The sequence below is a fragment of the Styela clava genome, unplaced genomic scaffold, assembly GCF_964204865.1.
Source record: "Styela clava unplaced genomic scaffold, kaStyClav1.hap1.2 HAP1_SCAFFOLD_131, whole genome shotgun sequence".
NCBI lineage: Eukaryota > Metazoa > Chordata > Ascidiacea > Stolidobranchia > Styelidae > Styela > Styela clava.
The window spans coordinates 24,749-46,444 of record NW_027556678.1 but is presented as its reverse complement, the minus strand read 5'-3'; the positions used below and the strand labels follow the sequence as shown (position 1 = coordinate 46,444).

At 29.9% G+C, this 21,696-nt stretch overlaps 2 non-coding genes across 2 annotated transcripts; both read left to right on the top strand.

Moving 5' to 3' along the window:
* Positions 1-12,463: 12,463 nt before the first annotated feature.
* Trnay-gua (transfer RNA tyrosine (anticodon GUA)) lies at positions 12,464-12,546 on the top strand. Its single transcript has one exon. It is a non-coding gene; the product is annotated as a tRNA-Tyr (tRNA).
* A 163-nt stretch (positions 12,547-12,709) lies between these two features.
* On the top strand, positions 12,710-12,782 carry Trnai-uau (transfer RNA isoleucine (anticodon UAU)). Its single transcript has one exon. It is a non-coding gene; the product is annotated as a tRNA-Ile (tRNA).
* Positions 12,783-21,696: the final 8,914 nt, after the last annotated feature.

Genomic DNA, 21,696 nt, shown 5'->3' with positions numbered 1-21,696 from the left:
ACAAGGAATGAAAAAATAAAATCCGGGTTGTCACCCTCCCCCTCCCTGTTTTCCCTTTGCCCCTCCATACCCTCATTTTGTGACCTCGTACCCTCATTTTGTGCCCACTTCGCGCCACTTCGTGCCCTGTTTATGCCGTTTAGCCCCATTTTGCCCCACTTTGCGCCTGTTTTCTCCACCCCTTCAACCCGTTAGCTCCTCCCTTCTCCCTTCCTCTTCTGTTTGACCCCTTAAATGTATCATTTTGGCCAGCCTAAGAGATAGCCAAGCCAATTTTGGGGCCTCATTTTGGAATTTTCCGCCCCTTTTTAAAATAAAATAAAATAAATAAAAAAAACCCTTGACTTTTTAATTTTTAATGTTATAATAGAGGGGGGACCTTTCAAAATATTTTTTAGACCCTTTAGGTTTGCCCGGTCATTTTGAGAGGATGAGCGAAAAAGGGCCCTATTTTAGCCAATAAGTGGAGCAATCGGGTTTTTGCCCAGTCATAGAGCCAAAAAACGGCCTTTTTAAGGGGTGGAATCGTTCAACTCTTAAACTCTTACCCCTTTTTTTGGCAACTCTTAAACTTTTAAACCGCCATTTTTGCCCCTCGTGTAGCCATTTTAGAGCGAAAAGGTGGGGAAGTTTAAAAGTTTAAGAGTTTTTCAAAAAGTCTTATATATTTATATATATATTTTATTTTTTAAAATGGAAGAAGTTTTGCGAAAACTCTTAAACTCTTAAACTTTTGCCGTCGGCGTGCTTAAATCCTTGTTGTGGTGCCACTTTTCGCGTGTTTAAAAGTTTAAGAGTTACAAAAAAAAGGTTTAAAAGTTTAAGAGTTGGGAAATTTTGGCCCTTTTTTGGTCTCTTTTTCGCTCCTTTTCCCTGTGTTAATGCCATTTTGAACCCGTCGCACCTCTTGTTGGCTCCCTCTCTTTGGTCGATCCGCTCCCCTTTTGGTTGTAATTGTGTACGTTAAACATGCCAAACAGAAGAGGAAGCAACCCGGAAGGTGTTAGACTTCGGAGCTCTTGCGTTTCGTCGCTGTTTTTGCGTTTACCTATTTTTTTGTTTTTTTGGTCTAGTTTCTCCCGTCATTTATTGGCTTAAACACTGGGAAAAGTCGACCTAACCGCTATTTATTGGCTTAAACACAGGGCAAAATGAGTTTTGGGCCTTTTCGGTTTCACCGATTGGCTTAAAAAGGGGCTTTTTTGATTTTTCAATTTCATTTTTTGAAAAGCTGAAAAATTTTAACAAAAAAAACACAATAAAAACCGAAAAAAAACCAAAAAAAATTTAAAATATTTCAGCGATTGGCTACAGCAGGGCAAAAAGTAGCCCAAAAAAAAAATAAAAAAAACTATTGACAAAATAAAAAAAAGGTTTATAATATAATTAGAGAAAGAGGGAAAGAAAAAAGCAAATTAAATTTTAATAAAAGAAAAGAAAAAAAAAGGAGATTTTAAAAATGGAAAACAAAACACAATTTAAAAATGAATTAAAGGAATTAATCGAAAAAGATAATTACCAAATTCTTTATTGTGAAATTGTAAAAGCAAGCGAAACCGAAACAATCGACATTAAGCAAGTTTTAAAGGATTTAAAAACAAACATTAAAGAAATTGAAAACGAAAACGACGCCGAAGCTGAAGATTTCGAAAGCCTTAGCAATTTAGATTTTGCCGAAACAATCGGCGAATTTGTGGCAAAGTGGGAACAATAACCCCACACGGGGGAGGGAGAGCCTCCCCAAGTATTAAAAAGCAAGTAAATAAATAAATAAAGATAGGGCAGAAAGCCCGGAAAGGAGAAAAAAAGACATGGAAAAAAAAGAAATTCAAGAATATTTAGCCGATAAAATGCCGGTTGAATGTGCCGAAAATTTAAGCACTTACAGCATTACGCAAAATTTGCGAGGTTTGGACTGTAGGGACGAGGAGGACGAAAAAAACCGATTATTAAAAATTATTAATAAATTTGGCCACCAATGCGCAAGCGGTGACCGCGAACAATGCGAAGAAATCCGCGACTTTTTGGCCGATTTCGTAATTTGTTGGCCTTATTCAATTTTTAGCGAAGAAGAGCAAAAACAAATTGATTTTGACAATCGCAATTTAAATTTTTTAGATAATTTTTTTAATTTAAATTATCCGGATTTTTTCGATATTGTTTTAAATGGTTTAAAATTCGAATTTGCCGAAGTGTTGCGGGAAAATTATACGGTTGATTTTTTGGACGCTGAACAATGGGAGGAATTAAAACAATGAATTTTTGCAAGTTGTCGAATTGTTGCGGAAGAATGCCGAGCCAATCCAACGCCGAAATTTCAAAAATATTTAAAAGAAATTGAAGAGTTTACGAAAAGATGAGACAAGGAGGCAAAAAATGAATAAATTAGCACGCCAAAACCAAACGAAATTTTGCGATATCTTACAAAACAAGATTTTAAAGAATTGAGGGGGTGGAGAAGTAAAAAAGCGTTTCGATTATTTTTTAGGTTTAAAATCGATTTATTCCGACCATAAAAAAAATATATTTAAAAAATTAATTGATAAAAAAATTAAAGCCGATAACCTCACCCCTTCAACTTTTAACGCCTTCAAATTTGAAATTTTGGCAATTTGTAAAGGATTAAGCGACGAAGCCAACACGTCAACCAAAAAGCGATTGGCAAAAAAAGACGTTGAAAATGCGAAAAAATTAATTGATTTTTCAATTAGATTGAACGAGCTTTTAGATTTCGAGCCTGAAAAAATGGATTTCGAACCGTTTAAAAGATAAGAAAAACAAAAAAACAAAACAAATTAAATTAAAATATGATATAATTAAAAAAAGGAGATTTTAGAAAATGACAAAATGAACAATTAAGGAATTGGAAGAGTTAAAAAATGATTTTGAGGGATTGGATTACCCCGACATTGTCGACGACGTAGCCCACACATTGGGAAACATTAGCGAAGAAATGGCGGAAAAATGAAGCAATGAAAAATTTAACGAAATAACACCGGACGAAGCCGAAGAAATCACCCAAACCATTTTTTCAGCTTGTTACTCGACCGCGGACCTACTCCGTGAAGCCGAAGCGGAACACGTAGCAGAAGGAGCGGACGACTACGCGAAGGAATCGCGCGAATGACGCGAAGAACTGGAAGAATTCGCCGAAAATTGGGACGAATAAAGAGAGGCCGAAAATGTGGACGGCGACGACGAAGACACCCCGAGCGTTTACATTTAAAACCACCCACCAACAGCACCACCGCGACAAGCAGAAAGGCCCGGAATCTCCGGGCTTTTTTTGCGCATTTGGGCACTATGAAAATTAGACGCGAAAAAATAAAATACGTAATTTATGCCGTCAAAAAAAAAAACGGGCTTAATTTTACACCTTCAAAATTGAACAACGCGAAACAGGCCCGCAATTAAAAAAAACGACCTAAACCATTGAACGCAAAAAAAAAGGGCCTAAATTTAACAATCGAAAAATAAAAAATAAAATAAAAAATACTTGACAAATAAAAAAAAAGGTATAAAATAAATATAAGAAAAAGCAAAAAAAAAATTAGCAAAAGGGAAAAAATGGCATTATCAGAAGGAAAAACAAGCCAAAAAAAATCAAAAAAAATTAAAAAAAACACTTGACAAATTAAAAATTTTGGTATATAATAAAATTAGAAAAGAAGAAGAAGAAAAAAAACAGAAAACGAAAAAGACAAAAACAGAAAACGAAAAAGACAAAAACAAGAAAACGAGAAAACAAGAAAACGAGAAAACAAGAAAACAAGAAAACAAGAAAACAAGAAAACGAGAAAACGAAAAAAGGAAGCCAAAAAATGAATAAATGAACCAAACCCCACACCCTCAACCTTCCGCCTCTGTTTGGCCACCTAATGGGTCGATTTTGAGCATGTGGAGGGGTCGGAAATGACCAAATGAAAACACCGGAAAAAGTACCAAAAAAAGCTAAAAAGGGCCTAAAATGGCTTAAAAAGGGGCTTTTTGGGCGTTTTGGAGGCCTTAGCTTGGGGCTGTACTATGTGCGCGCGTGTGTGTGTGTCTATATGTATATATATTTATATAATAATAATAATAATAATAATAATAATAATAATAATAATAATAATAATAATAATAATAATAATAATAATAATAATAATAATAATAATAATAATAATAATAATAATAATAATAATAATAATAATAATAATAATAATAATAATAATAATAATAATAATAATAATAATAATAATAATAATAATAATAATAATAATAATAATAATAATAATAATAATAATAATAATAATAATAATAATAATAATAATAATAATAATAATAATAATAATAATAATAATAATAATAATAATAATAATAATAATAATAATAATAATAATAATAATAATAATAATAATAATAATAATAATAATAATAATAATAATAATAATAATAATAATTTTTTTCCACACAATAATTTTTTGTGGTACAATATAATTATGAAAAATATGAACAAACATTTATTAATTTTTTTTGCCGTTAATTTTTTCGCTGTGGCAGAGGTGTTTTTATGCATTCACAGCAATTATTATTTTATTTTGACAGAAATATTAATAAAGTATGGTACAATAATTTAAAAGGAGGTCGAAAAGACATGAAAGACAAAACTATAGGGTGATTGGCAGTAATTACGTACTTTGGAATATTGGGCTTTTGTATTTGAAACATATACGAGGGCTCAGGATTCAATACGACGTTGGACTACGTGCGATTTATTTTATCCGTGACGTGAATAGTGGCAATGTTTATTGGTATGTTCTTGATAGACGTTATTGATAATTTCTGACCAATAACTAGAAAAGAAGTATTTAATTTTTTAGGTGTGGTTATAGTGGCTATTTATCTTACGCATTTAAACATGTGTATAGTATTGGCATTAACAATAGATATTACTTCGGTTGATAATTTAGGTTTATTGTTTGTATTTAACCCAGCATTAGCATTTTTTACTGTAATTTGCCTGGATAACATAGGTTGATTTGGACATGAATAAACAAACACTAACCATATTGTTTAATCTGGTGTGGTTGTTGTTGCTTACAACTGTAATCGCACTCACTATTATATTTATATATATGGGCGTAATATATGTACTATATATTTATGGTATTACAGTATCGAATGTACGCGAGGTAGGTGATTGGTTGGGCCGTATTTTGTTAGGGCTTGCCGTCGTGATTCCGGTGGCTTTGTATTGAATTGAAAAATTAGAAACAAAAATAAAAAAAAGTATGTTATAATAAAAATATAGGAGAAAAGAAAAAAACAAAATGAATAAAACAGAATTAATAGAAAAATGAAGTCAGTTTTGAACTTCAAAGAAACATTTTAAAATAGAAAACAAATCGATAATTAACAAAGAAGGTTCATTATTATTTGTAAATTCAGGCGTTTCAGCGTTGAGACCTTATTTTTTAGGAGAAAAAACACCACCGCATTCACGACTTTTTAACGTACAAGATGTAATACGAACAAACGACATCTCTTTAATAGGTAAAACTAATCGACATTTAACGTTTTTTCGCATGTTAGGTAACTTTTCATTTAATGATTATCAAAAAAAAGAATCGTTAACGTGAGCATTAGAATTTTTAACATCGCCAAAATGATTGAATTTGGACATTCAAAAATTGTACATTACGTATTTGTTTTCGGACGATGAAACTAAACAAATATTGTTAAATATAGGTGTTGAAGAAGACCATTTGATTTCAGGAGATAAAACAACTAATTTTTGAGATTTAGGAGTTGGCCCATGTGGAACAAATGTTGAATTTTTTTATGATTTGGGACAGCAGTTAGATAAAGAAAACAAAGGAATTGATTTATTGAAAGAAAATATTGATAATGACAGATATTTAGAAATATGAAACGTTGTATTTTCTTATATGTTAAATGATGGTGAAGGTAATTATACTATGTCAAACAAAAAAAATATAGATACTGGAGCCGGATTGGAAAGATTGTTGATTGTTGTTAACAACTTTAAAACACCTTTCCAGTTGAAAGAATACACTGATATTGCTGACAAAATTGAAAAGAAAACTACAAATGATATCAATGTTAAAATTATTTGTGATCATGTATTAGCGATAAAATATTGTTTGAAAGACTTGATTAAAGAAAAATATATTGATTTCAAAAAACGTCACGGTTCGGTTGTACGACATTTAATTCGAAATGCTTCAATGCGTGGTTACTTCTTAAATTATCGAGGACCATTTTTATTTAAACTTTTCGAAAAAGAATATGATACAATAGTAATGAAAGAAGAAAAGGTTTTTTGAAAAATAATGACAACAAAAACAGTAAGTGATTTATTAAACATACAAAAAGGTTATGTTTTAAAAGGAGAAAAAATATTTGATTTGGTTACATCAAAAGGAGTACCTTTATTATTGATTAAATTAATAAGTAAGAAAAATAGTTTCAAATTAGACATGATTAAATTTAAAAAATTATGAGAAAAACATTTGATTATTTCAAAAGGAGGAAAAGAAAAATAATGTACAAAAAAGTAGAAAACTACGTGGATAACGTAATAAAAAAATACGAAAGTTTAAAGTTTTATAAACAATTGCTTATGTGAGCAATAATTCAAAAAATGAAGGAAAAAGATGGTGAAAACCAACCAGTAAAAAAAAAGACAGTAGAAGAATATATATATGAGATTGAAAATAGCATTGTCCCATGGGGTCTCGATTTAAACTTATTGAGAGAACATTTAGCGAATAGTAGCAGACTTTACGATGAATGTGAAGAAAGAATACAAAAAGAAATGGATATGCAAGAGCAGTATAAAAATATGATTATAGCATTTAAACATTGTATAGATAATTATGAAGATATTATCGCAACAAGAAGAGGACCTCCCTGAGAGTGAGGAAAAAAATAATGAAAGAAAAAAAATAATGTGATATAATAAAAATATAGAAATAAAGAAGAAAACAGATAAGATCACTTCTAAGGAGAAAAAAACCAATGGAAAATAATTCACGAAAAGAAATTGAATTAATGAAGTTACAAATAACAAAACTAATTCACAATCAAAATGACACAGTGAAACTTTTAAGCGCTGTTGTAAAATATATAGGATCAAACCTAAAAGGAGGAAAAAAATAATGGATGTACAAATTAACGAAAAATATAAATTAAATGTTTATGATATATTATTGTTGGTGTTTTTTATTATAGTTTTTTCTCTTTCAATTTTTGGAATAGTAGAATTACATAATACAAATTTAAAACTCATAGCTATTGTTTGCTGTTTTTCATTAACAATTTCTTCTGTTATGATGTTAATGTTTCCTTTATCAGTGTACGCTATGAATAAGGCAACAATGAACACAACCGGCGATATGCCAGATAGTGAGTTGAATAAAATGCCATTAAGAGAACGTTTAAAACATGTAAAACTACCTAAAAAAGATATTCTTGAAAAGACCGTAGACACATGTGAAAAAATAATAAACAAATTAGGAGGAAAAGAATAATGACAAAAAATGAAACTATTATTCAATTATTGAAAAATTTTGAAAAGATGATTAAAGCAAATCATGAAGACATTAAAAAGTTAGGTGAATGTATTAATCATAACGCAGAAAAAAGTATAGAACAAGAAAAAAATATTAAAAAATTATTTAAAACAATAGGAGGAAAAGAATAATGAAATTTAATAAAACAGATGGTTTAATCGTAGGAGTTACTACGTTAGGACTTGTAAGTTCTTTGATATGTGTAGGTGTTTTTTATTCTAAACTACAACAACGTATCGTAGATAGGGAAGTATATATTACTGAAACTATAGGAGTTAAAAATGTAAAATCTACAGCAGGGTATACAAATTCAAAAGTAATAGATATAGTAGCGAGAGATCTTCGAGATGCTGGTAGATTAACCACAAAAGTTATCAACTCTGGTATTTCAGCAGGAGTATTTGGAGCATTACTTATTGTTTATTGTATAATTATGATTATAAAAAATAAAGGAGGTCAAGAATAATGGATAATTTTACAAGTGGATTAATAGGATTTGCCTTAGGATCATCAAACAATAACAGCAACAAATCATTAGAAGCTAGATACAACGAAAAAGCAACATTAATAGTAAAAACAAAATATAAAGAATTATGAAAAAAAGTTAGAAATATACGTATATATACAGCTTTTCTTTTATTAATACCAATTTTAGGTACTATACCTGCTATATGTATTTTGTTAGGTCACGAAGATATTATTGAATTGAAAAGATTGATCAAAGAAGAAAAAGAAAAATTAATTAAAAAAGAATTATTAGATAACAAAGGAGGAAAAGAATAATGAAAACATATAAAATTTGAATGAAAAACAAAAAAGAGTTGGATAAATTGGAAAGTATACTATGAGATTTAAAAATTGAATATGATGCTAGAACTAGTATTGAAAGTACAATATGATCACCAAAAGGGGACGAAGACAATACTGTTTGAGCAAAAAAAGGTTTTTACGTAACAGTTAAAACGTTTGAAAAAGGAGGAAAAAATAATGACAAAAAATAAAGAAACAACACTAAAACACAACGCGGATCATATTTGAGAATGACAATTGACAAAAGAACAAGTGGCTTTCATCAAAAAAGGTGTTCCACTTTACGATTCTAAAAAAAAATATAAAAAATTAGATATGTTTATATACAACAATAAATTATATGTTGTTAGATTATATAGCTTACACAAAACAGGTGTTTATATGTCAGCCACACCACTATTAACAAACGGTAACTGTATTATAAAAAATAAAGATGAAGATTTTTATGAATTGAATGGATATGCTAATTTATTACCTAAACCTTTTAACTTAAAAGACGCATACTTGAGTTTAAAATACATTAATAGCGTGTGAGAAAGCTGTACTAGTACAGTAAGGGATGATGATAAATACACGTATGAACATAACAAATGATGAAACAAAAATGAAAAATATAGATTTCCCAATTTACCGGCTTTTAAGACCATGAAGAGATTAATTCAAATGGCGGTACCTCACCCAACAAGTAGCGGTGCAATTACAGAAGAACGATTATTAGAGGTTGAAAAAAAAATAGATTATATTATTAAATATCTAAAAGGAGGAAAAGAATAATGTCAAATTTTTCGGATGGAAATGGAAAATATAAAAAAATATCTTACGACGAATTAAAACAATTAGAAAAAAAAATGGAAAATACACTTATTAGTGCTGTTGAAAAAATGAATTGTGGTATGGTTTATTGTGATTGAATGAGCTGGGATGAGTCACCACATGAACCTTTGAGAGGTCGTTTTGTCGTCACTATTGAGTCTATGGGTCATAGATTTGACTTTGTAAACTTTAATATTCATATTTTAGAAAAAAAACCTAGACGATGATATCATTTAGAAGATAGTGATAATAACAAAATCGAAGTTTATTTAATACTTGAGGATTTTGAAAAATTAGATGATTATCTTGAAGAATTTAAAAAAACTATTAGAAAAGAAATGAGTTCAATTATACTAGCTAAAAATTGAAATAGATTATATAGTTATGATTTTGAAAATATTCGTATGAAAAAAGTTTGAAAAATTTCACAAAAATATTTTAACAAAGACTATAATGAAGCCGATGAATCAACAAATAATTACCCATCTTACATGAAAAATAAAGTTTCACGTAGCGCTTTCAATAGATGTCGAAAAAATCTTGTTAACTTAGCAAAAACAAAACTTTCAACTTGAAAAAAAGGCGATAATCCCAAAATATTTATTGGTGTATATGCTGTTCTTGATTGAGAAAAAGAAAACGTTGAAAAAATAAAGACAATTAATAGAATTAGAAAAGAAATAGCTAATCAAAAATTCACGAAAAAAAGAGGATCGTATAAATATAAAGGAGAAGAATAATGAAATATATGACAAAAAAACAAGTAGAAAAATTTAATTCAAAAATGAATCAGAGAAATTTGAAGTTTCATGATTATTTTGAAAAAATCAGTAAGGAAATTACAAAAAAACATCGAAAATGAATATACACAAACACCAGTTGAGATGATAACGACAGTAAAAGAGTTGTGTTCTTCATGAATTTCGAACAACGTAAAGACGAGGATAAATCATTTGACCTTAAGGTTATGGTAAGTTGCGACACTAAAAAACTATGCCGGTTGAATGTTGTTTTCGCTGAATGACGAGAAGACATGCCTGAAAAAAAGTTTGATAAAGAATTTGGATATGATTTTCTACATCAAATGATATTTAAGGACATGCTCAAAAAGTTTGAAAAGGAAATTACAAAACAAGAAAAAAAAAGATAAAAAAAAGATGCAAAAAGGAAACACAATTTATTTTTTTTACCATGTATATTATTGTGAAGAGGCAGTGACAACTAGCTTAAGCGACAATTTCCTTTCCTTTATCTTTTTATTTTCAAAGTCACTGTTTCATTCACCTTAACCGGTCATATTACGGCCGGTTTTATGACGAGGTCTTGGTAAACGTCAAGGCTTCGTCTCTCTGCCAGCAAACAAAAAAAATAAAAAAAAAAGGAACACAGGAGGAAAAAAAACAATGTTCAAACAAGAGTTATTGAATAAAGGGCTCATTATTTCAATCGAAGGAATCATGAGAGCAGGAAAGACGACAAAGTTAAAAAAGCTTATCGCAGAATGAGGTATTGAAGAACCACAAATTTTTCAATTAGAAGGAACAACAAGAGAAACACGTCAAATTAGACCAGTTATCACTTTTCGTGATCATATCGATTTGACAAATAAAATTGAAGATGCCATAGCTAAAGGACACAATGTTCTATTTTTTGATGAATTTCACTTTTATCCATATGAGTTTCTACAACAAATTCCAAACTTACAACGCCGTCGTATTACTCTTGTATTTTGTCTATTGACATTATATAAGACAGATCCACGATATTTTTTTCAAGAATACGTTGGAAGATTTGCTGACGTTCGTTACCAATTAGACGAAGCTCGTTGTTTCGAATGCGATGAAAAAGCATATTCTAATTACATTTTACACAACGACAGTAATAATTTGGTTGGAGACGCTGATAAATATCAAGTATTATGTATTAAACATTATATAGAAAAGACTAAATATAAATAAAACTATGAAAAATAAAAAACAAATAAATCAATTAACATACGAGGAAAGAATGTTTTACTACACACACAAACATAAAGGAATAACAAGTAAACAAGTGTGAGTTAACTACTGAGACTCGAAAGATACCAAATCGGGAATATTAACTACTTTTGAGGAACATTTTTCGGTTTATTGATGATTCTTGAATAGAATGAAGAAAGCAGGAGCCAAATGATACATGAATAAAGAAGGTTGTCCTGTGTTTTACAATATTAAATCACTTAATATATACAATAAATGCTTTGATCCAAAATCAGCATTAGTGAGTGCTTCTATTTTGGCGAAAAAGATTATCGAAACAGGAGAAGAATTTGGATATTTAAAGTTTCTTGAAAAGTTCAAATACGAAATCAGTATATTTAAAAACACAACTATATATCTTCAAGAAAAAGATATAAAAGCTATTTGTCAAAAATTAGAAATCAAGAAACACAATTTGTGAAAACTAAATGAAGAACAAATCGAACTATGTAAAGACATTAAATTTCAAAGTCCTTTTTTTAAAAAACATAGATTAACTAAATGATCGCTATATCGAATAAAAAGAATGCGATTTAGTACAATAGAGGTTGACAACTTATACTTAGACAACAAATATAAAAAAAGTACGAAAACACATACTAAAATTAAAGATATTATCGAAGAATATGTTATCGAGAATGACATTAAAATTAAAAAAGATAAAACAAATCATCTTTTATTGTCTGTTTTTCGTAAATTGTGAATTTGAAACGATTACATTTTTTCGCTCGATGAAACACCTAAAAACATTAAAGATAAAGGTTTTGAGGTTGTTGGTAAACACTATAACATTTATGGAGAGAATAAAATATTCACCAGTAGATGACCAGCATTGCATCGTTTCGCAAGAGTTTATAGGAAACTCGAACCTAAAACACCAATAGAAAAGAAAGAAACATTTCTACAATATTTAAAAAGAAAATTATTTGGAGGAGGAAAAGTGTAGTATAATATATTCGGGGATGTATAGGTTCGATTGGCGTAGTTTCTTTTTTTAACAAATGCAAAAACAACTACAAACAACCTTTCAATGTTGATGAATGAATCCTCATTGGTATCTAATAACACGTTTCAGTTTTCACCGTCATATTAGAGAATATAATAACAAAAAAACCCCTTAATTGTCAGTTGCGGGACAATTTCGTAAATAGCAACTAAGTTTCGTTTGAATGATCATATAAAGCGAAATTAAACAATCATGATCAAATTGCGTCAAGAAGTGGGTGCAAATCCCGCCATCTCCACCACGGAGGAGTAGCGAAGTGGTTAAACGCGTCTGACTGTAAATCAGATTCTTTTTAGATACGGGAGTTCGAATCTCTCCTCCTCCACCATTTGCTGGTTTAGCTTAATGTGGCAAAGCACCCGTCTTGTAAACGGACGAGTACAGGTTCGAGGCCTGTAACCAGCACCATTAGCAGATGTAGTTTAACGGTAGAACATCAGATTTCCAATCTGTTTATGGGGGTTCGATTCCCTTCATCTGCTCCATATAGAGCCATAGCTTAGTGGTTATAGCGCTCGCTTTATAAGCGTGAGGTCTTGGGTTCGATCCCCAATGGCTCTACCATTTTGGGGTGTCGCCAAGTGGAAAGGCAGTGGTTTTTGGGACCACCATTCGCTAGTTCGAATCTAGCTACCCCAGCCATTATCGGAAAGTAGCTTAGATGGAAAAGCACTCGGTTTGGGTCCGAGAGATCATAGGTTCAAGTCCTCTCTTTCCGACCATTTTTACCCACGTAGCTCAATTGATTAGAGTAAGGGTGTTCTAAGCCTTAGGTTGGAGGTTTGAGTCCTCCCGTGGGTACCATTTTTAGGGGTATAGTTTAAAGGTAGAACAAAAGCCTTCAAAGCTTTTGGTGTGGGTTCGAGTCCTACTATCCCTGCCATATAAGGAAAGGAGGAAAAAAATATGGAAAATAGAATAGATAAAATTAAACGAATGTTTGCTGTTGACGATGAAGTGTCACGTTGCGAATCAAAATTGCGTGCCGATCTCAAATCGAAAAAAGTTGATGTACAACGACTTATGACAGCACATTTGGATATTAATTCGATCCCCAAAGACATTACAAAAAAACAACAGGCGCGTCGAAAAAAAGTGTACAAAAGTATAAATAGCATGATAAAATATTACATAAAGGAATTAAATAAAATAGGAGGTCAAAAATAATGACAAATAGAGAAAATAGATTAGAAAAATTAAGAGAAATATTACGTAGTATGGTAGATAGTAATAACCCAAAAAGAAAACCAATGAGTTTCAGAAAAAAACACGCGGGTCCAATCGCTACGGATGTTTAGGAGGAAAAGAATAATAATGACAAATAAAGAAAATAGAAAATTGTTTTGAGACAAATATAAAAAATTTCAATCACATCAAGATTTGTGAGTATATAGTGATTTAACGGATAGAATAATGTTTGGTCCAAACATTAAAGATGCTAGTATTGAAAAAAGAATATTGGATGTAATATGAGATAATTCAAAAATTGAAGATTTAAATGATAACGATTTTCATAAATTAAAAGAAGAAGTTCTAATCGATATTTCTGAAATGATTAAATGTAATGATAAAATTTTAAATTCACAATTAAAATTTTTAAACAGACAAAAAGATACTTTGAAGTCATTAATATTTTTTAAAAAACAACAATGAGGAGAATATAGATTTTATTTAGAAGAAATAATAACAAATGTAAACAAACAAAATCATTCTTTCAAAGATAAACATGTATATCTTAACTATATAATTAATAATTCGAATAGTGATAATGTTACTTTTCGATATACTATAGGTTTGGATAATAAAAAAAAACATGGTATTTGAGAATTTGATATAACTATTTATCCCGCGAGTGGACAGTTAAACGTAGAACATAATGGTTACAATATGAGAGTTTCTGGACCATATTATAATGTGTTTAAAGAAAAAACAGATATTATTAATCGAATTAATGAAGCAATAACGGCATATATAAGCCATAATAAAATAGGAGGTCAAAAATAATGACAAAAAATAAACAAACAAAAGAAGTTTTAAGCTTCTTACAAAAAAACAGGTTAGACAGTATCGTTTTAGGAGTTGGCGCATTAAGTTTAATTGGTGCCATCACTGGAATTGTGTTACATAGTATCACATTGAGCAAAAGCGTACCCACAAAAGTAACAATCTATGATGAATTAGTAATTAAACGAGACGCAGATTTTGAAGCTCAAAAAACAGCATCTATTACTAAATATGGAATAATTGAAGATGCTACTATAGAAATTACAACCAAGTTAAAATATGAAATTGGAATTGGAAAAAAAACACCCATTACATTTAAAGAATTATTAGCGGAATCAATCAAACAAGATTATAAATTAAATAGTCAATTTTTCATTGAAGCATTAGACGAAAAAATCATACTTATTGAAAAAGCTATTGCTAATAAAACAAAGGAAATTGAAGATAGAGGATGACTAAGAAAATCATATAGAGAAGATTCTGTAGCTTCCGATGAAAGTACCGCTGATGTAATGGAAAAACAAGACTTAACACCTTTAAGAGAAAAAGAAACAGACGCCGAATTTGAATTGAAAGTATTAAAATCAACACTAAAAAAATATGAATCAGCTAAAGAAAAATGAGGATCATATGGGTTAAATTTTCCTAACAATGATATTAAAGAAGACGCAATTAAAGAATTGTCAGAACCATATAAAACATTTGATAAAGCGTTATTGCTTTCAGAAAATGATACACAATACGGATATCACGCAGATCGTGTAGTAAATAATAGCATTGGGCTTGGATTAGCAGGTGTTGCTTTCATCGTTTTAAGCTTAGTTTTAACAAGCACAGCATTTAAATTGTGAAAAAAATTAAGAGGAGGAACAAAAAAATAATGAATAAAATATTTGAACCAAATAATAAAGATATACTCAACAACATTTATGAATGCGATTATTGTACCATTCACTGCCTAGACGAATCATCACATCTATTATTTACACCATGTTTTGAGCATAAATATATTGGTTTAGAACTAATTAATGATGTTTTAAACCTTGGTGCTTTGTGTACTGACGCAGAAGCCATTGCTAAAATATTCAAAATCTCGCTAAAAGAAGCGTATGAAAAAGTAAGAGAGATAAACGCAATTAAAAAAGGATATATCACAAAATAAATGAATCATTGAGACAAATTAGAACATGAAAAATATTTCTACAAGGAGAGAAAAAGTGAAATATATTTTTCCTACAGATTTTTTGATGGGAACGAAAATTCAGAATATAGAATAATCGAAGACACGATAATATATAAAATATATACTAAAAAAATAAATGTTAAAGGTCTCAAAAGTTTATTTAAAAAATATAGCGAGTTGGATATCAAAATAAGAGAAACATATATAGATACTTCACAACATATATTATTAGAAGATATAGAAGAATCAATTAGTTATATTTTACATTGTGAAATGATGAAGCGATTATTGAGTTTTCATATTATCAAACTAGAAGAATTGCAAAATGATAAATAATAAAACGTTAAAAAAATTTTGAAACTTAGAAGACATTTTATTTAAATTGGCACCACACGCTAAAACAATAGTGGTGAGTCCAAAACTTGATGGGGTGGGAGCATTTTATGATGCTTCTACCAATAAGTTAATTGTTTGCCGTTCTTGATCAGAAATAACAACTTTTTCCATAGAAGGAATATTGGAAGTCGGCTGGGGCGAACTTGTTATGAAAAAAGAAAATGGGACACGAAGAGACGTTGTTGGTCTTCTTAATAGGAAGCAAAAAGTGGAACGACATAATTTAATTGATTTCATTAATTATAAAAATGTTGAAAAAACAATAAAAATTGATGAGTTAAATGATTACATCGAACAACAAAAACAAATTGATTATCCTATTGATGGTATTATTATCGAGCGTAAATACGCATTCAAATTACCGGGACCGACGGCGTGTGCAACAATCAAAAAAATAACTACGCAATTTGGAAAAAAAACTGGTAAAATAAGTTACATAGCATGATTGAACCACCCGGTTAAATTGAATGAAATTTTCGCTAAGAAAGTGAATTTATCAACAAACAAACAAGGATACAAGGTTGGGGACCACATCGTTATTGAACTGAAAGGACAAGCTGTTCCAATAGTAATACGAAAGGAGAACATGTAAAATGAAAAAAGGAAAATTTATTGTTGTCGAAGGGATTGATTATTCTGGTAAAACAACATATATTAAAAAATTAAAAAAAGAATTAGAAAAAGAAGGATTGAAAGTACTTACAACATGCGAACCAAAAGGTATAAAATTTGGACGCATTATGGCAAATAAAATCTTTTTCAATGATAAACTAGATATTAGTTCACGAACTAAAGCAGTTTTGTTTATTGGAATCGGATGAGAATTATTTATGAAATATATCAAACCACAATTGAAAAAATACGATGTTGTTATTTGTGATCGATACATTTTTAGTACTTATGCTTACCAAGTTTTCGGTGGAGACAAAACAATTAATGAACACGAATTATTAGGATTATATAACGAAACTATTTTAGATGATTATTTCCCTGATGAAATTCATTTTCTCGATTGTCCGACAACTGAAATAATGCGTCGAGCAACGATTAGAAAACCAACAAACAATTACGACGAAAAATGCCTTGATAAAAAGTACGTTAACCTAATACGTTCTGCGTTTCGAAAAACATTCGATTTTTTCAACGCCAAAGGTGGTTACGCCGTTAAACAACAAATAGAAAAAATTACAATTTATAGAAAAACAATTCAAGATAAGGAGCTTTGAGGAGAAATATGAAAAAAAGTAATATAATTAAATGAAAACGAAATGATGATCGGAAATGATTTGATTTCGAAGAAGACGCAGTACGTTTCGAAACTGGATTAATGTTTGGTGTTTTCGGAGCAATGAAAACCGGAAAAACCACAAATGTCAAGAAATGACTGGATAGTTTTCTAAAACCTGATGAAATACTATATGTAGTACCGGAAGAATCAATTCGACCAACAGACAATTACGATAAATACAATGTGTGTAAATTAAGTACATCATTATTAAGCCACGAAGAGTTTTCAAAAATTGAAAAAAATTGTTTCTTGTGGGATATGGGACAATCATTATCGGTTTCAAATAAATCTTTATTTTTCGAATTTGGAAGCGAATACGATTGAATCACGAAATTCATTAAAAAACCCAAAAATATAAAAATGGTTGTGTTTGAAGAATTAGGTTTTTTCAACCATTTAATGGATGACGTGTTAATGATTTTTCGTTTTTTACTTTCGAGAGGAGTATCAATTACATATATTATGATTAACAAATATAGCTGTATTTTTCGAGATGAAACAGCAATTATTGATTTTTTAAAAGAAAGAAGTCATTATTTCACTGACATTCCGTACAATAAATGTAAATGTGGAAACAATCTTGATGCTGAACACACGGAAGATAAAAACCTCGAAAATACAGAATTAAAAACACCTGAAAGTTTTACAGGTAGAAAAAGATACAATTTATATTGTTATCAGTGTATAATAAATAAAAGAACGGAGAACAAAAAAAATGCTTAATATAAAAAAACCGATAAACTGAAAAAAAACAATATTGAAGGTAGTATTGGCTATTAATTATTTAGCCTTATTATTTACGACAATGTCAATAGTAATATGTGCGATTAGTGACGTAGAATGAAGTGTCATCGGAGACATGAGTGGAGATAATAATGCGGTGTATTTTTATTACCTTCTTGGTTTTCCAATGGGGGCGTTTGCTTTCCTGGCAACAAACATTTCGTTTTTCTTTTCAGGATTAAACATTGAACGAAAATGAAAAGATTTGAAATCATTTAGCCTTGTACAATCAGGTTTTATATTTACAGTTAGTGGATTGATTCCACTTTACACAGCATGAGTAGGATATTTTTTATCACTAAAAACAACTGGTTTTATCATTTGTGGTATAATCATACTATTACTATTCATCGTACAAATTATTTTAGGATATTATTTTATAGTTAGAACAAATAAAGGAGGACCAAAAAATGGCCAAAAATAACAAAAACATAGGAGAAAAAACAATGAAAACACAAAAAGAAAATGCTATTGATTTAGCACAATTTGAATATGACAGATTACAATTAATGTCAAAAATTGAATCACTTGGAAAAAAATTAAAAGCTGAATTCAAAAAAAACAAGAAAGACAAAGAAGCAAGTATTAAATTTAGAGCACTGCATGAAGATATTTTACAAACATCTTTTGATTATTCAAAATTATCAGCAGTTGTAGAACATCACACTAAAAAATACATGGAAGAAAAAGAAAAAGCAGAACAAGCAAAATACAAAGCAAATAATAAAAAATAAGGAGAAAAAAATGGAAACAAATAAAACACTAATGTTAAAGAAAAATAAAGAAGTATTAGAAGTAATTTCAGCTCAAGATTTGGTCGTTTTAGACGGTTTTATCACAGCAAAAAAAGAAGAAGCGTGTATTAAAGAAAAAGTTAAATTACACAAAGAAGCAATGATTAATTACATGTCACAAAACGAAGTGACTAAAATTATCGGAAAAGATAACTCTTTTTCAGTAACGATGAAACAACCAGTTTCTATGCGAAAAATTAATTATGTTAAGGTAGTTAAAGATATCGAACTAGAATTTGGCATCCCACCAGCTAAGTTGGAAAAAATTATCAACAAACATACAAAAATCACAGAAGCAAAACAAACCATTATGGCCAAAATAAACGTGCCAAAACAATAAGGAGAAAAAAAATGGAAACAAACAACACAACAACAAACACAACAACAAACACTGCAAACACTGCAAACCCAACAACAAACACTGCAAACCCTGCAACAAAAAAAACTGAAGTACAATACGCACCTGATTTTAAATTGCAAAACACAACAACAACTACGCCAGAATCTGTAAAAGATAATGTGGTAGTTAATGAACCTGCAAAAAAAGAAAGTGGAGTGGAATTTGTCACTGCGGGAGAAAAAAAACGAGCATTCGAAAGAGCACAAATGGTAATCGGATCAGTCATCAAAGCGACGCACGGGATTATTCAAAATAGTAAAAACGCTAAATTGAATGGAGATTCATACATTCGACTACAAATCATCGCATATTCAATCGAAAAGCAAAAATACATCAAAATTTTTATTAGCATTATTAGACAATTTTTCGATGAAAAAGATGTTTTCGATTTTGCTGTAAAACTAATCAAAGAAGACAAAATGAATGGTGTATATCTTAAAGTTAGAGGATTAACTTATCGTCAACCTTTCTTAATGCAAGATATGGAAAAAAAGACACCTTACTTAAATGAAGACGGAACTTTGAGAAAATGAAACAAAATTTCAATGGCACCAAAATTCCAAAACTCATTAGTCTTTTTAGCTGATAAATTCGGTGAATGAAAAGAACGTGATGAAGCAATTGCTCCATTAACTCGAAATAGCTACAACTCAATCGTATATGACAAACCCGAAATCAATTCAAAAAAAATTGAAGTTAAAGGAGACGCTTCGGGTTGAGACGCGAGCTAGACCTCATCCCCAATACACAATCGGAAAAAACAAAAGTGGTCAAAAAGCTATTCAATAATAGTAATTTTAACTACAGTGAACATCGATTATTGGTTCCAGACTGACCACCAAGTTTTTTTCTCAACAATTGTGGGTTGAAAGACGGAAAAGTTGCCTTTATATGTATGTATATAAGGGCAACGCTCCCTATTTTTCACATTGATTCTATTGGACTTTATTTATTTTATAAAGAAAAATGAATCAAATGAGACGATTTTGATTTGTTAGAGTTTTTCACAAAAAAAAGTATTGGACATATCAACTTGATCAAAAACGTTCGAGAAGATTTTCCACAATATTTTAGTACGGACAGAGATAGCAGTTTTGAATATCAAAAAAAAATGGCAGGATTCATTCAAAACAGAAAAGGGTTTTTTTTCGCCAACAAAGGATTATACCGAGTTGCCGACAACGGAATTACCGAATGAGAATTACCTGACATGATATTAAAAAATAAAGAGGAGATGACAGAGGAACACAAAAAACCATGATTTATACCAAATGAGACTTTTTTCGATTATGAACTTTTTACTAAATATTTAAATAACGAAATTGATTTCCGCAATGATAAAGAATACGAATTTGTTGCGGATTTCGCTAAAAAAGACGAAGAATTAACAAAGACATTATTCACAATATTAGCTAAGGTCAATCTCTACAGAGCAAAAATGGGAAGTATAGTAGTAATTAATGGTGGAGGAAACAATGGTAAATCTGAGTTTTTACGACTAATAAAAAAAACAAACGAAGACGGCATTCAAAACGAAGCATCGATCAAAATGCTAGATGCCGGACATAAAATGATATATACAACTCTAATTAACCGAGTTGCTGTTTTATTCGACGAGGAGTACAAATTAAATAAAAGCAGAATAGCATTGTTGAAGGATTTTACAGACAAAAATTGCGTTAAATCTTTCGAAGAAAAATACAAAACAAGCTTTTCAAAAGTAATTCCTCCTCAAAATTATATTTTTTCGACTAATGAAGTATATCATATCAATTCTGAAATTAATGGGCGAGAGGCTTTACGAAGACGTTTTTGCTTTATAGAACTAAAAAACAATTTTGGTAAGTACAAGGCAAGACATGATCCAGAGTCGATTATGTACAACAAGAAAAGTTTGACAAAGATTATGACAATCGCATTTTATTATTTTGTGAAATCGAAATGTAAAATATATCAAACAAAAGAAATGAAAGAATTGTACGCAAAAAGAACAAGACCAAAATTAGAACAATTTTTGGACAATTTATTTGAAGAAGTTATCGATATAACCTTGGAAAAAAATGGTAAAATAATATACGAAGAATACAAGTCTTTTTGTAAAGATAATAGATGAGAAAATGAAGGAAAAATTCGTTTTAACAAATTACTTGAGAATACTGATTTTGATACTTACGATGTTGAAAAAGTAAGATTAAAAAGAGAAAATGAATTTTCAGGTAAAATGGTTAACGGGTGATGATTTATAATTAGCAAAAAATATAAGGAAGGAAACATAAAATAATGAAAAAATTAATTATCGATACAGAATTATACAAAGGCAAAAATTTTGAAGAATGGTATTTTATTGTGGGGGAAATGGACGTTGATACGAAAGAAATTACGATTCGAGAGTTTAGTAATCACGATGCAGGTATAAAAAAATACATGCCAAATTGTGACAAAATAATTGGATTCAATTTCTTTCGATATGACGTTTTAATGATAACCTACTTCAACAACGGAAATAACTTAAATGAATACAACGGTTATATTATTAATAATGGTTATAAACAAGTGGCGAAGTTTTACAAGAAAAATAATACTTTTTATTCATGACTTTACGCTTATGAGTGACCACAGATTTACGA